The sequence below is a fragment of the Balaenoptera borealis genome (assembly GCF_965194805.1).
Source record: "Balaenoptera borealis genome assembly, contig: HAP1_SCAFFOLD_420, whole genome shotgun sequence".
Lineage (NCBI taxonomy): Eukaryota > Metazoa > Chordata > Mammalia > Artiodactyla > Balaenopteridae > Balaenoptera > Balaenoptera borealis.
The window spans coordinates 55898-65867 of record NW_028123776.1 but is presented as its reverse complement, the minus strand read 5'-3'; the positions used below and the strand labels follow the sequence as shown (position 1 = coordinate 65867).

At 33.6% G+C, this 9970-nt stretch overlaps 1 long non-coding RNA gene across 1 annotated transcript; it reads right to left on the bottom strand.

The window, feature by feature from the left end:
* Positions 1-1062: 1062 nt before the first annotated feature.
* Positions 1063-7420, bottom strand: LOC309621422. Its single transcript, XR_014240007.1, has 3 exons — positions 6036-7420; positions 3584-3664; positions 1063-2078 (listed from the first exon to the last, which is right to left on the bottom strand). It is a non-coding gene; the product is annotated as an uncharacterized lncRNA (long non-coding RNA).
* Between the last annotated feature and the right edge of the window lie 2550 nt (positions 7421-9970).

Here is a 9970-nt window from a genome sequence, read left to right as displayed (position 1 = left end):
AGTTATAGAGAAGTGAAGATCACAGTTGTATATTCATGAAGCTTTTGACCTGTAATGTTTACACCTTTGCCCTGTTTTCACATTTTCTCTTATCTGCACTCAGCAGTTGGGTGGCACCTAACAGAAACTAAATGACATGTGGAAATGCATCCTCCTTCCCTGCCCCTCACTGCATCCCTGTGGGCTCCTTTGGGCAGGATTCAGGGCTATGGATTCATTAACATAGCCAGTCATCCTGCTTCCCCTTCTGCTTCTTGCGTTGGTCATTCCTTGGTGATGATTTGGTTTTCTATAGGAACATTCTCCTTCTCCAGACCCACCCAGCCTCCTGGACTTCATTGCTCTAAGCAAAGAGGTCATGGAAAGGCCGTCTAGAATTTAAACTGTAGTTTAAATGAGGGGAGATCTAAGAGCTTAGGATCCCTCCCCAGGTTTGACAAAAGACTAGATGATATTTGACTGGCATGCTTCAATGGTGTGGTTTGGTATTACAAGCAGTTTCCTTTTTCATTGAAATTGATCTCTAGTTTTCAATGTGATTATATTTTCTCAGACAATTTTAAGAAAAAAGAATAAGGGGAAAAAATGTATACTGCCATCTTGAAACTGAATTCTTGTAAAATTATATAAGGTCTCCTTCCCAATTCTTTCATCTTACCTCTTACGACTACCCTTTATAATTTTAAATTTGAGTAACACTGAGTGTTCTCTGTGATAATTGCCACTTCTGCTACTGCTCTGATTCCTCTTCCACTTTCACCCTCTTCCATCATACTTCTAATATCTGTCCTCAGTTTGCAGTATTTCACATTTTGTGTCATGATAGTGTTTTGTTTGTTTTCATTGTATGATCTATTTCATTCACTTCAAGTTGGAAATGATTTAGAATTATTTATCTAGCTCTGAGGAAGCTATTGTATTTGGGAAAAATAATAGTATCTATAACTAGTCTCCAGTCAGGTGTAATATGAGAGACTGAAAATGCACACAGATAATGGCTGGACCAGATATGACAGTAGAACTCTGACCTGCAGTGTCTGCAGCACCAGCCAACAAGCCAACCCACAATCTTTGCAGCAATTCACCCAGAAGAGTCAGAACCTGATCAGTGACTGCCAGATTCCCAATTTTTACCCTTGCTTATAACTCAGGACCAACCAGAGAGGGTCAAATCTGCTTCCAGACCAATCATGTAAGATACCTCACTTCTATTTACCCTGCCTCCAGCTTCTCCCTCCCAACCCCTTCCATTCAGAGCATATCAAAGCCTTTTCCTGTCCTCACTGTAAAGCTCTCAATCCCTCCTGCCAGCCAAAAGCACGTGACGGTTGCTGACTCTCTTTCTGTTGCAAGCTCTGAATAAAGAGCCTTTGCTTGTTCTTATGGGGGTAGTCTTTGTTTATTTCCACAAATAGAAAACAGGGAGAATGAAAAACAAAACAAACCTATGTTTTGCACAGTTTCTTGACACTGAAGAACTTCTCCAAGTACATGACACAAATAGTTGTTTTTAATTCTTTATTACCTACTTAAGTGTGTTTCAACTTTCTTTGATCATATGCTGATTTATCTTCTTAGAGGCTGTCAGTATACATCTATCCTTTTCAAACTTTAGTCTTCTAAATAAATTGTACTCAGCAATGAGCACAAAAAGACTCACTGAGGCATGTCTGAGCTATCAAAATATTACTGCAAAACTGTTTAACGATATTTCTAAGAAAAATGAGAGATCAAGATATTTAATGTATTTTATAATTTAATTTAACATTATTTTATATATTCTAATATTGTTCACGTGTGATTATTTGTACAACTACAAGCACTTGAAGCATCTTACATAAATACAACTTATAAATTTTTTCTGTGGTTATACCGTTTACTTATTTACATAGAACTTTGCCAAGAGCAACCTTTCTTGTCAAATTTAAAGACAAAGTTATTCCCACATAAACCTAAAAATGAAACTTCACAAATGATATTTTACATGTATAACATTTACGATGTCATGAAGCAAAAAACTATATTTTTTCATGTACACACTTGATTTCTGTTCTTCTTGTAACCTTTCCACAATTTTTCTAGGAGAAATTCAAGAAATACAAAATATGTGGTAAAATGTGTTAATTTACAATAGTTAGACAATTAAAATTGCTGCTAATTTTGAATGCTAAACTTGTCCGTATTCAGTCAATTTTCAATTATCTTTCCTAAGAAAGGTCAAGGTGACACTGAAAACCAAAGCAGCCTATAATCAGATAATCACTTATAATGCACCTTTGGAGAGTATATTATTGTGTAATATATATCACTACATTTTATTACAGTTTTATTTAGGCGAATATTAAGGCTATTCTTTACTATGACTGATGAGACTAAATCCCCAAAGGGGGGTGCTGTATGTCTCTCAGAATATACAAATGATCTGTTTATCAAAAATATTTGCTAAACATGCTCAGGTTTTTCTACAAAGCAGGAAGAAATCCAACCTGGAATAATATGAAAATAAGACACTATTGTATTATATAAAATAAAATAAATACATGATTAACTAGGCAGAAATTAAGTTAGGAAGAATAGGGCAATTGGACATTATGATAACTGGAGTCCAAAATTTAAGTAAAAAGCCATCCTTAGTTGTTACAAAGATGAATCCCCTTACCTAAAATTTTCCTGTGTGAAAGTTAGAAATACTAAACTTATCACGTGCATATTTCAGTTTCCTGGTGCTCAGGAAATCAATACATGAAAAATGGTGAAAATTTTAAATAATACTCAGTTTACCAAAACCTGTTTAGACTAAAAATAAAGCACAGAGTATACCTAAGTATTATAAGAAAAAATTAGACAGGTTTTATAATGTTAATTCTCTGTAGAACCCAAGCCAGCAGGAAGTATTGAAAAAATTAAAATATTGTGTATACCTTCGGTCTACATTAAAACTGCGTATATACTTAAATTTACAAAGAGTTATGCCATATAAATAAAATAAATATTACTTTGAAGTCCTTTGATAATTTTGTGAAAGGATCTACTTACTTTCCATTAAAATACCTCAAAATGTTAAGGGTACCTCATAACTTAACATTTTATGGTCCCCAAAGTATTCTTATTTTGAGAAGAGCTGAATTATAGAAGAGCTGAAAGGTATTGAGTGCTCAGTATGTACAAGGTGTTGAGCTGTGCCTTTTTCGTGCTCTCATTCCTCACTTACAGGAATTCTATGAAGTTAGAAATGTTAAATGATTTTATGAATATGGAAAAGCACAGCATAGACAGTAAAGCAATTTGCCCAGAATCAGGCAGCTACTGAATTGCAGGTTTAGAATTTGACCTCAAACTCCAGACTGTTAATCACTAAGTAACTTGCAGTCTGCATCTATGCTCTTACTTACCTTCCTCTTGAACTAATATTTAGACTTCTATACAGCTTGTTCATGATAGCCTTACTCCATCTGCTTGGACTTTAAGGTATTTTGTTATCATATCTCCATTTTCTCTTTTTCTTCATTACTTGATTATTTACCTAAAGTGTTCTCAACTCTTTACACTAAAGTTGAATAGTGAAACTGAAATAAATCTGTACCTGGAGTTGGAGAACTAAACCATGGCATTTTCTGGGTCTCTCATTCTGGAAATTCACATATGTAATCTCTTTGGCTGTGACCTATAAGAAAAAGGAAATAGTTAAAATTCATTACCATTGAGGTCCATGAACGTGCTATGATTTCTAGAAGTGATCTACCATAATGATTGCCATTAATTTGTAGTCTTTTGATCATAAAAAATAGCTTGGGAGGATGTTTGCATATTATGAGTCCAAATTATTATCTATCAAAAATATCAATCTATCAGTCTTTAGCAGGAAGTAATTATTGCGTCGCTACTTATTTAAAGTTCTCTCAGATAAGTTTGAGCATACAGAAAAAGACTTTTGCAGTTTGCAGATGGAAACAACATTCTAGTATCCTCCTTAGACATTTTAGAGACGTTGAATCTATTTGTGGAGAAGATAACATGAATGTTAGAATACAAAGAAGACCCATTAAAGCATTAAAGAAAGCCTAAATAGAAGTTAAAATTTTTTATTTCCACAGTAACCATGGTTTGTTTTGTCTTGAATGCTTTGTTTTTAGCTGTAGAGTTCCATATTATTTCAAAAACAAATTACCATGACATTTCCACCCAGAGCTTTAGAACTTCAATTAACTTTCAGAAAAACTGTGATTTTTTTTTTTTGGAATCTAAAGCATAACTACAAGTAAAAATATAAGAATCATAGAAGGATGTGGGAAAGTATTTTTTATCCTGAACTAGGATATAATTAGTATTATGGACGCATTACAAGCTATTTGTGAATTACATAAGCCAACAAACAGGTCATAGAATATCAGCAATCCAAAACTTTGAGCTCTTACAAAAGACTACTTTTACAAAGAAAGAATTCTTAATGATGCAATTACCTATCTAAAACATTTAAGTAGAAATAATTTCTTTACTTATGCTTGGAAGTTTTGCTACTTTACTGTTAAAACATTCCATACCCAGTACTAGCCATATGATCATGGCCAATTTACTAAAATCTGCTATCTCATCATCTTTAAAAATAAATATAATGTTATCTTTTAGAGTCGTTTGTTTATTTTCCAGAGTAGGTGTAGAATACTATTAGCTAAACTTGGGAGATACGGAGTCAGTATTTAGTAACTCAAATTTTCCTTTCAAGAGGTAATGTTGAGATATAAATGTATGGAAAACAGTTTGCCACTGAAATTAACTATGAAAGTTGAAACTACTTTTAGTTTGTTACATTACTTTGGCATATAGATGCCACTTAATAAATATTTCTATGAGAAATCATGTTTTCAGACAACGTCTTCCTCTCTCAGTGATGTCTTAGATTTACATAAATGTGATTTTTATTTAGAAACTATGAAGAGCTAATTTTATTATTTCCCTTTCACGTAATAGTTTTAACAAAGTACATTCAAACATACACGCGTGCATACACAGCATATTGACTGCCTATATCCTGTCAACAGCAAACATTTAAATTCTAAATCCAGCGTACATGTTGTTTGTTTTGAGTATTTTAGGGAAGAAATAGTTTTGATAGATGGCAAGCCATCAGAAAGGTATCTCATAATGTTTGTGATACCATCCTTTTCTCTAAATTTTGAAAGCTCCCATGATGAAGTAAGATTCAAGGGATCCAAATGCCCTGCATGTCACACCATGCTTAACATAGTGAAAGACTGGCTCACCTTGTCAGAAGAAATGTCTTAAAAGGATACATGAAAATGCTTCAAGTGGTTCATCTCGAGCGAAAGCATTTTTTTTTTTTTTTTTAATGATGGAGCTAGGTATTTTTTTTTAATTAATTTATTTTATTTTATTTATTTTTGGCTGTGTTGGGTCCTCGCCTCTGTGCGAGGGCTTTCTCCAGTTGCGGCGAGCGGGGGCCACTCTTCATCGCGGTGCGCGGGCCTCTCACTATCGCGGCCTCTCTTGTTGCGGAGCACAGGCTCCAGACGCGCAGGCTCAGCAATTGTGGCTCACGGGCCTTGTCGCTCCGCGGCATGCGGGATCTTCCCAGACCAGGGCTCGAACCCGTGTGCCCTGCATTGGCAGGCAGACTCTCAACCACTGCGCCACCAGGGAAGCCCTCGAGCGAAAGCATTTTTAACAGGATTGTACTATTGTACATGTGTATGTATAGACCTAGTTAAAACACTATTACAAACTTCAATATTTTAAGCAGTACATAGGTATTTAAATACAGATAAAAGTATTTTCAATGTCTATCAAACGTTTAGAATCCCATTAATATATTTTATAGCTCTGGGATATGTCTTTTGAAATTACACTAACATGTTGAAATTTGAAAAGGATAAAAAGATCTTTTCTCTGAAACAAAATATATGACATTTTTGGAAGTGCAAGGTATAAAAGAGAAATGGCATCCATGGAAATGACAGGCAGGACAGCCAATCAGCCCATGAGAGATATGCCATCGCTAAATGCAACTTCAGACTCACTGAACAGCTTGAGTAGACGGCTACAGCATCTCATGTGCAGGCTTGACATTAGAATCTTGAATTGAGGTTGAAGAAATCTATGAAAATTAAACAAGTTTTATTTATCTTTACGCTATCAAAATCTGAAATATTGTCATGTGATTTAAAATATTGCACAATATTTAATAAAATAATACATATATGGATACAATTCATAATTCCATGCTCGTAACTGTCTAATATATAATTGAGACAAATAATGCAAACATTGTCAAGTTTCCTTAGGATGTATATTTCCACACTTTGAAATAAAATAAGCCTTTTGATATCCTGTGGCTACATAGTGATCTTAGACATAGTGAACTTCCAAATGCTAAAATCTAATATTTTATGAACATGGAGAGAGAATAACTAAGTATATATCTATATCTATATCTCTATATTTATTTCTATATCTATCTATATAGAGATATATACTTTGTTTTCTAAAATAATTACATTTCTTATCACCCATAAAACAAATGTTACTGATCTAGTCCTATGATGCCAATATTTCTCCCCAAGAAATTGTAAATAAATTCTGAAACCTATTAATATGGTTGACAAATATGTATGTGCGTCAGGAATCACAGTGTAGGAAACAGAAAACTCTGAGTTTTTCATTTATTTTAAGAACGGATGAACAAACAGGAAATTCGGTGCCTCCACATCCCTGGAGGGTTAGAGGAGAAAACTCAGGCCTGCTATGGGAATGCAACACTTGGTTTCCGGGCCCTGCTACCACAGTGAGGATCCAGAGGTCTGGAAAACAGCAGTGGTTGCAGCCAGTGGTGCCTCTGCAGCAGCTGCCTGCCGCTCAGAACGCCTGCACAGTCAGAATGTGGGTTCGAGCCCCGCGAAGAGTCCTGTCTGTTGCAGCCGGGCCCTTGGCTGCAGCCACTCCAAGAAAAGCATCCTCTGCCTCCCTGGCGTCCCTGCAGGTTTCCTGTCAATGAAGCTCATGAAGAAAAAACACATTTTGTCTCCAATCCAAGTAACAGAATCTAGCAGTACAGTTCTTAGCTTTCTAGTCTCTGAGATACTAAAGTTAACTAGGAGGGATTGAAAAGGTTGCCAAAATCTAGTAGACAACATCTAGTACAATCCGCCTCTTTACTATTAGAATCAATACACACCCCTTTGATATATATTTAAATGTGAAAACAGAAACAGGAAAAACAACACGCTCCCATCTAATGCAATGAAGTTTCGTGCATGTTAATAAGAACATACTAATCCCTTGTCCAAAAAAAAAAAGATATCAAATCCATCAGTTGCTTTTTTAACTCTAGATAACATTCATTCTCATTCTAATTTGATCACCATACCACTTTAATAATCATAAACCTGAACATTAAATCATAAAGATGTTCACTCTCACAAAAGGCAAACAAAATGGAGTATAATTTATGTAATATAAATGTAAATGTGTAGATGTAATATATAATATTATTTATATTTAATATATATAAGTGAAGCATATACTGTTGTATAGTCTTTGTTTCAGCCATTGTTTACAAGACCAGAGTTAGTCTTTATAACTTATTTATTCACCTTTCCATACCATATTCCTTTTGCTCTTAGATATCATTAAACTTTTCCAGGATATTTGACTTGATGAAATGACCCAGAACTTCAGTCTTGAAGATCAGGGTCCTTACTAGTCTTGTCTGTTTTAGGTTTATCTAGTTTTCCATTCATACTTACAATAAGACCTGAGTCAATCCCATAGGTTCCAGGAACATTCTTCTCTGCACTCACTATGGTACGGCAATGTACTTTCCTCTTGATAATCAGGAACACTCAGCCAAAACAGCAAACCCCTTGGTCTGTAGGTTCAGTGGCAAGAGGATTCTGAATGGCCCAGTGGAGCCTATTGCATCACTTCTTTTGCTTAAAACTCTTTCATGTGTGTTGCCAGTAAAACTTAAAATATAGTAGTATTTTACTACTTACTAGAAAACATTATAGAGCAGTATTTTATTCATATACTTTCTCTGTGTGCCATGAAATTACTACTTCATTTCTTATATTAACAATAGCATCTCTTCCCTACAACATATCCCATTTTTGTTTCCACAACTTATCCTCAAATTAATCTCTGAAAACATAAAGAGATGTATTTAAACGGAAAGCAAAGTAAATTTTTCCATCAATAAGCCTGAAAAGCAGGATAGATTCAGTATCATATCACATTACTTCTATAGATAGACACAGAGAGAAGAATTGAAAGAGGGGGCATACGAATTAAAAAAAAACCAAAAACTTGAGAGGTTGAATTGATTTGAAATGGAAAGTAAGCAGTTGGGTGAACTTTATTTTGTTTATAAAAACGTATATACATAAGAATACGTGCATTTAAATGCACACACTATATACACACATGCACACCATTTACACGTTTATTTTTCACCATCCTTTAAAAGATTTTGGACTTCCATATAATGTATTTTTAAAAACACTGTAAATCATATTCAAGTCACATTTCTTTGCGTTACATTATGAGAAGTAATAAGAAATCATTGATCAGCTTTGTATTTACCACTAAGGTAAATTTAAAATGCATTGTAATAAAGATATTATAAATATATATTATAGGTAGATGCTTGTTTCTTGAAACTTAACATACTAAGCAACACTTAAAATAGAAATTCTAATCTATAATGTTTGAATACCCACTCTACAAATTGTCAGTATTCATGGAAATAGTAAGCAATTTCAGGTAATATGTGTGTGGTGTTAGCATTTGTATATGTGAGTTTGAAAAGAAAATTTAGTAAATAAGATTGCAATAAAATATGAAAATATAAGCATTAGGAACTAACAAAACACGAAAGATCAAATTCATGAAGATGATTAACTTTTTAAATTTATAAATCTCACTTTGACCAACGTAGAAGAAATTTGACTAGTATGATAAATTTTGTCCTTCAAAAATATTAGCCATGTATACCCAAAGTCATGTGCATTGATTCTTGGTGTGATACAGTTGATGCAATAATTTAGAGAATATTAAAAGGAAGAAACAAGTAAGTACATTATCAAGAAACATTTTTAAACTGATATAATCATTCTCTCAAAACTCACAGAACCAGATTTTGAAACTACTAATGCTGTGCATGTACTAACAGTGTGTTTATATGTGAGTTAGGAGAATTCAAAGAAAATAAAACCTTGGTTATCATAGTGGAAATAATATCATATGGTGCCCATCTTTTAAAATGTTCTATATTTTTAAAGATTTTCTGATAATAAACAATGAGTTCCTTCATGTTTACATTTTTTAAAATTTCTTTTTAAAATATAAAGTATTGCTATTCCATTACAGTAATTTTGTCATCAAGATGTCAGACAGTTCTTGGCATTTCCTAATAAGTTATGTGGAGTAATTGGATCAGAGATATAACAAAGACTGGATCTATTTGAAAATCCATAATTACTTTCTGTATGTTGGGATTTCTGAAATTAGAAATTGTGTTTTATAGCACAAAAAATATAAATATTTACCTCTTATCAATTAGATAGGATGCTTTCAGTTATTACTTGATTTTGTTAATTTCATATTGAAACTGTGAATTTTAAGAATAGAATATATTCTAGAAGTAGATATTTTATTAACAAAAAGTGAAAGCGATCCAGTGGTTAGGACTCACACTTTCACTGCTGTGGCCTGTGTTCAATCCCTGGTCAGGGAACTAGTTCCCGCAAGCCACATGGCGCGGCCAAAAAAAAAGAGTCACTTCTTTCAATTAGTAAGGTTTATAATTGAAATGTCCTTCTGTAGAGGAAGGTGGACTCTCTAAGTCCTCAAATTGATAAAACCAAGGACGGCATATTTTAATTAAATAACAAAATAATAAAAATACTTGTTATTAATTTAAATGTATTTGAATATACCTCCTTAATGTTTAATGAGT